The following is a 6346-nucleotide window of genomic DNA, read 5'->3' as shown; positions in this document are numbered from 1 at the left end:
TCTTATTGACTGCAGAAAAAAGAGGCTTCAATAGGAGAGAGGCATGTTACCTCAAGAGGAAGTGGGTTAATCCACAGCCTTGATTTCACAGAGTATTCCAAGGCAATGTGGCTTTCAACAGTGTGGCAGCCTTTTTACTGTGGACAACAGGAACCCCATTGGCTTGGCCCTGCAATACCTCCCATGAATCCCTGGTTGGTGAGGATGTTTTCTTCTTGTTGCAGTGCCGGAGTCTGCTGCTGGATGGCACTGAATGTACTTGTGTTTACGTCTTCTTCACTGAGTGCTTGCTAGCAGAGGGACTGTGTTAGTCAAACAGTTGGTTGAGGAGGTTCTGCACTGAAGAAAAGAAATAGAAGAAGGAGAAACACATAAAAAGTTCAAGTTCCTTGATTTCTTAGACACCTTGTCTCTGAAGTGTAATTAAACCGCTGAGACAAGTAACGTTTATTTTTGTGGCCTTGTCGCAGAAATGGGAACAGCCAACAATGCAGTTAATAACTTCCTCTGTTCCCCTAGTCTCTACAGGAGATAGTGGCTTATAAGAGCAAGTTGTCTGTTTATTTTTCCCTCAAAACTGTTGCCCAGGGTTTAAATCCATATGAAACTACATGGTTGCTTTATTTCTTGAGCTCCTATTGTAACCAAGTAAACCTGAGTCTCTCCCATGGCTGTACAAGGTGACACCTTGAAATACTTATACGTGAGTTCCACCAAATTGTACACTGAGAGCTGCAATGGCATTTAAATGGGATAATGTGTTTTGTAGTCTTTGTTAATTTGATATTGGACTGGTTACTCTCGGGGAGGGATCAGTTCTCCTCTGAAAGATTAAATAATACCATCAACCTAATTTATGAATTGGTGTTCTTTAACGCATTTGCTTTCTATCAAGTACAGCTCCAGTGAAGCAAATATGATGGTAATACTCTTAGGCTGTGAAGCAATGTACTACAAAATCACAGGAATAGCATGGGCCAAGGGGATGATATCTTGACTAGCTCTTTATTTTTTTAGTGCCTTTACCTTACTTTCTGGAGAAGACGGGGCTCAGCACTTCCATTAGTATCTAAGCCTATTGTATGAATTTCCAGACTTGCATCACATCAGGTGGAGAGATGATAATTTAAGTTTCCTTAAACATCTTTAAATGAACTTGTACAATATGAAATCTTGCTGCTTTTTAGTGTAGAATAGTGTGGAATTGATGTAACCATCTCTGTCAACATTAGTGCAGTGCCAGATTTTATTCCACAGGACTGGATACTAATACAAGAGAGTCATTTATAAGTGCTTAGAGAGACAGTAAAAAATCTTAGCACTTTGTTATAACTAGCTTTTTTCAAGGGTTAAAAGTAAAGCAATCATACTTCTGGTTCAGTCTTTACGTGGCAGACTATTTCATTTTGGTCGATATTAGATTTTGTTTCTTCAAAAATTCCAGGATACAAAGTAAGCAAAAACAGAACAGAGAGCCTTAATAGTTTAATAGCATGCATGATGCTACCAGCATGCATCCTTCACCCCTATCAATAACAGCATCAAAAAGTCTTTCTTTAACAAGTGTTAGTTAAGTGTTAGTAAAGAAAAGGCTTCAGCTTCCTCACTGGGTAGTTGCTTGAGATGCTTCTCCACACACAAAAAAGACATTAAATGTGACTCTTTTAAATAAAACTTTACATTAGAAGAAGTCAACTAAGACATTTGGAAAAAAAAAAAAAAGAAAAAACATTTCAGCACAGAGACTTTGCAAATTCTTGGGATTCTCAAGGGCAAATTTAAAACAGTGTTATTGTAGTTATCAGAACACTGTGAACAGCCATTAATGAAATCTATGTTCTCTTTGCTTTAAAGCAGATTTCCAAATGTGCCCTGGCAGTTTTACCCAAGTGAATTTTTTTTTTTTTCATTTGAATGCCTCTTTTGAGTTGCGCATGGAATTGTAGGGGAACAAGAAATTATTTACATTTCGATGCTGAAAAAGCTGCTACATTTTTAAATTTTACTTGATACATTTGAACTGCATTGTAAAAATGTCACTTACATACATGAATGAGGGACTGGGGTTTATACAATAGACCGGTGTCTATTTTCTGTGGATTTGCAGGAAGGTAAAATGGTTTATAGAGTTACGTTATTCTGTCTGCCTAGAACAGCTGGGCAGAGAAAGGGAAAATGGCTTCTTCTCAGTACTTATCAAATAACTGATCTGCAAATCGAATGTATAATGTATGCAAGGAAAGTATATTCATAAACCAGGAATGAAGTTTCAGTACAAGCCAGTATTCAGAGAAAAGGATTTAAAACCTTGACTATTAAATTTCAGTAAATTTCATTTTAAAAAATCTACCTGTACTGTCAGTACAAGATAATAAATTATGTATTATACAGTTAACAAACCTCAAAAGTAAGGAAAATTTAGTCTCATAACATATATATTTATAATGAGTAGTGCTGTGTAAATGAACACCTGCCCAGTATATCCAGGTATCTTCTGTACATGGAAGTCTAATTCAACAGTCTGTGTGAGATACAAAGGAAACAAGGAAATTTCTACAACAAAAACAGCTTGTGAAAATGAAATCTCTTCAGTATCACGCAGAAGCTACTCAACATGGTACACTGACATACTCTTTGATAGGAAATAACTAATTTCTTTAACTTGCATTTTCTTGGTTGAATGAACTTAACAAAGCATGCTACAGTACAAAAAAAAAAGTAGTTATTTGATTTTATTTCCTGTTGTACAGTAAAGTAACAGAGCACATCCTAACAAAATACTTAAATGTTTGTAAGCTGTAACACATTTCAGTAACATCTGATTAGAAGTTAATATCTTCGGCAATTTATCATTATCAATATTAAATGTATTATCCCAACTGAAATAATAAATTTCATTTTACTTGTGTTTAATAGCAAACTCGAATCAGACAGTGTTTCCTGCGTTTTATTAAAATTCTGTTACAGCTCATTTATAACTGAGCACAATGAAGTACTTAGAGAATACAAAATGGTACAATCAGTGAAAAAGATAAAGAGCTCCAAGCTACCTGTTCCATATTGTTAGCATAAATGGAAAATAAGATTCGATCAAGATAAGAGTTTTGCAAGACTGCTTTGGTTTTATTATAAAAAAAAAAAAATTCAATTCCTATCTGATTTAACATAAAGTTTATTCTGAATGAGGGCCTAATATTCACATCTCCACCAAAAAAAATTATTGAATGCATGGGCTGCACTTGTCCTCAAGCCTCCATGATGGTGTTTGGTTGGACTCAGCGCAAGCAAGGCACATCAACAAAATGACGTCGTAAGGACTTCAGCATGAGGCACACGGTACTTCAGAACTAACTGGCAGTACTGAAGTCATGCTTTCTGTGACCTGTATAGAGCAGTGTTGTGATTTTGCATGTGATGGGGAAAAAAAAGGGAGAAGTCCTCCCTGGCCCCTTTCACCCTCCCATTCCGTATTTGGGAAGAAATAAAACAAAAACAGTCCAAATAAGAAAAGGAGAGATAACAAATTTACTAGAAATGGTAAAACAATATAAGATAAAGATGTGTAAAATAAAAAAAAAAAAAAAGTTATGGGTAATAATTCTTTTCTCCCATTTGTTTGATTTTTCTGACTACTGAAAAGGCACTAACCTGAAACAAAGATGTCAGTTCACCCCCATCACCCAAAATCGGAAATTGTGTAGAGAGGCTCCTGGGACTGAAATAAGGCTGTTCTTTCTCAGTGTATCTTACTCTTGGAGAGCCAGGATTTACTTGAGAGTGCTGGAAGTGCAGGATGAGTGAGCACAGCACCACAAGTGCACTGTGCTTCAGCACCCAGCAGCTTGGCACATGATGTCACAATAAGAGATGCTGATAAAACCAGGATGAGTGGGAAATGTGTAGTCTGCAGAAATAGGTGAGCGACACAACATAGATATCTGCAGTAGAAGTTGCACTAATGCATTTTTTTTCCCCAGTATTTTGAGTAAGTTTGCATTGGTATTTCAATTTTTTTTTCTTGGATCTTGCAGTAAGACCAGTCTTTAGTGGTGACCGTCACACTTTTGAACTTATTTGATTTTTCTTGATAAGTCTGTTGTGAGAATCTTTCTTTGGGTTTTTTTTTTTTTTTGGCTCAAAGCTTGCTTCCTGAGGTTTTTCTTGTGATAAGACTCTGAGTGACTTGTCAAGGAGGCAACTGATGGGTGCTAACTGTGTGACAATCGATATCGCTTTGGGAGCATTTGAAAGCCCCTTCCCCCAGAGCTGCTTGCTTTGTAGAGGAGCAGAAGAGAGTGCTCAGGAGTGTTCACTGGCAGAAGATCTGGCCTGTAGCCAAACCACTCCAGCTAAGTATGGAAGGCTGGGGGATGATACCATTGTATCTTGCGAAGGCACGATGCAAGTTGGTGCCTCCATGCTTCCTCTTATCTGCTGGCAAGGCCAGAAAGATAAGAACAAAGGAGGTTCCTGCTGAGATCCCAGAGCCAGAAGCTGCCACTGCAAGGAGAACTGCCTCAACCACCTTGGGTTTGAGCTGTCACTCAAAGGAGAGCCGACTCGACCACTTTGGATTTGAGCTGTCACTCCAAGGACAGCTGACTCGACCACTTTGAAGCATTGAAAAAGGGCCATCATCACCGTGGTCGTCGTCCTTCGTCGTCAGTAGAACAACAATGCCCGACGACCCACCGCTACTGAGGGTTAAAGACTGAACTACGAACCTCACTGGATCCATGGTGGTGACTATGTCCTTCTTGCTGCCTATGAAGACTCCTTGCTTCTTCTTTTCTATCTTTTCTATCGCCCTCCTTCCCTTCCCCATTACCCTAATTCATAATAGTGTCCGTCCTCCCCTTCCCCATTTCCCCTGATTAAAATTTGTAATAAACTGGTCGGACCAACATTTGAACCGTTGCTTCTTAATCTCACGCCGGGTATATAGATAATAAAAGAACCTCCTCTCCCTCCTAGAAATTGGAGCGAGACAGTCTGTGTATACTTTATATATATGTATATATACTTTATATTTTTATGTAGCTACATATAATCCAATTCTGAAGCTCGGAGGATAGCAAACCCTGATTGTATACAAAGATTTAACAATTGCGTCCACGCCTTATTTTTCAGTAAGTTATCTGCACATTTTGGTCTACACAGAAGTGAATGCAGAGAATTGTTTTTCACAGCCACTGCAGTGTTGACTTTGCCAGAGATGAGAAGACCAGGTGTGTGCCACCTGCAGCAGTATTTCTAGCTTCTTGAAAGCAATCAGCAATTAGCACTGGCCAAGGTTGTGCTGCTAGATCTGTGGGTGAGAACTTGAAGCTGTGGCTTTAATGTTTTATTACTGGAACCACTTGCCTAGAAAGTGCTTGTCTTGTTCTTGTGACTTTTTGCTTTTTAATGTTTTTAATTATTGTTTTTCATTGAAAATAAGTGCTATTACAAACATTAAGTGTCAAAAAGTGAAGCAGTAAGAGTTGTGATAGCGCTAAATTATTTCATAATGTCATAAAATTTGGAAATATAAGGAATTACCAAGGCTTCTGTGAAGTCTGAGGAGTACTGTTATTTGCTGAGAGTGTCAGTTGTATTTGAATAACTTCAATTCCTCAATATATTTTTACTGTTTTTTTCTTTATTTCCCCCTCCCCACCCCCCACAGTACTTACTTCTGTGTTTAAGCATAAATGTGAGTAATCATTGTGTGTCAGATCCTCAGTTACAGAAATATAAACTGCACGTGCACTTTGTACCAAAACTCTAGAGCTGGAGGCTGCTGGATGTTAATTAGGAGGTAACTAATCAGGAGGTAACTGTTGAAGCTCCTTGCCGTTAATAATTGATGGCCCAGACAAATTCCATACAAAACCGACCAGTCCTATAAAGGAAACCACACTCAAGCAAACAGATTTTGAGCTAAATGATTCTTTCTTCCCAGCTTCTGGGGAGCATCTTAAGAAGTTATTTTATCTGCAGAAATTTTGATTTACGGTTTCAGTGACCATTGCAACAATTTAACTGCAAGAGCTTGGGGCTGGAAATTCCTAGGAAATGTGATGAGAACATCATGTAGTAAAAAGGTGACTCTCTTAGACATTGCAAAAATGCAGTGTTAGTTCTACCAGTTGTCTTTTGCAAGTAATTTTGAAAGGTTGTAATTTCCAAATGGAGAGCAGCAGAGATAATTAGCCGCAATTCAGGGAAATCCTTATTTATATTTTTTAATTACATACCATCTTTGAGACTTTCCACGTGGAAGATTTTTCCTCCTTTTTTATTTGTTTCACAATTATTTCAGATATTAGTCAGTTAGGAGAGCTGAGCAAAGGTTTGAGCCAGA

Source organism: Lagopus leucura, unplaced genomic scaffold (genome assembly GCF_019238085.1).
Source record: "Lagopus leucura isolate 7727_CA_CO unplaced genomic scaffold, USGS_WTPT01 Super-Scaffold_100004, whole genome shotgun sequence".
In the NCBI taxonomy this organism is placed as follows: domain Eukaryota; kingdom Metazoa; phylum Chordata; class Aves; order Galliformes; family Phasianidae; genus Lagopus; species Lagopus leucura.
The sequence above is the reverse complement of the archived record's forward strand: the minus strand, read 5'-3'. Positions refer to the sequence as shown.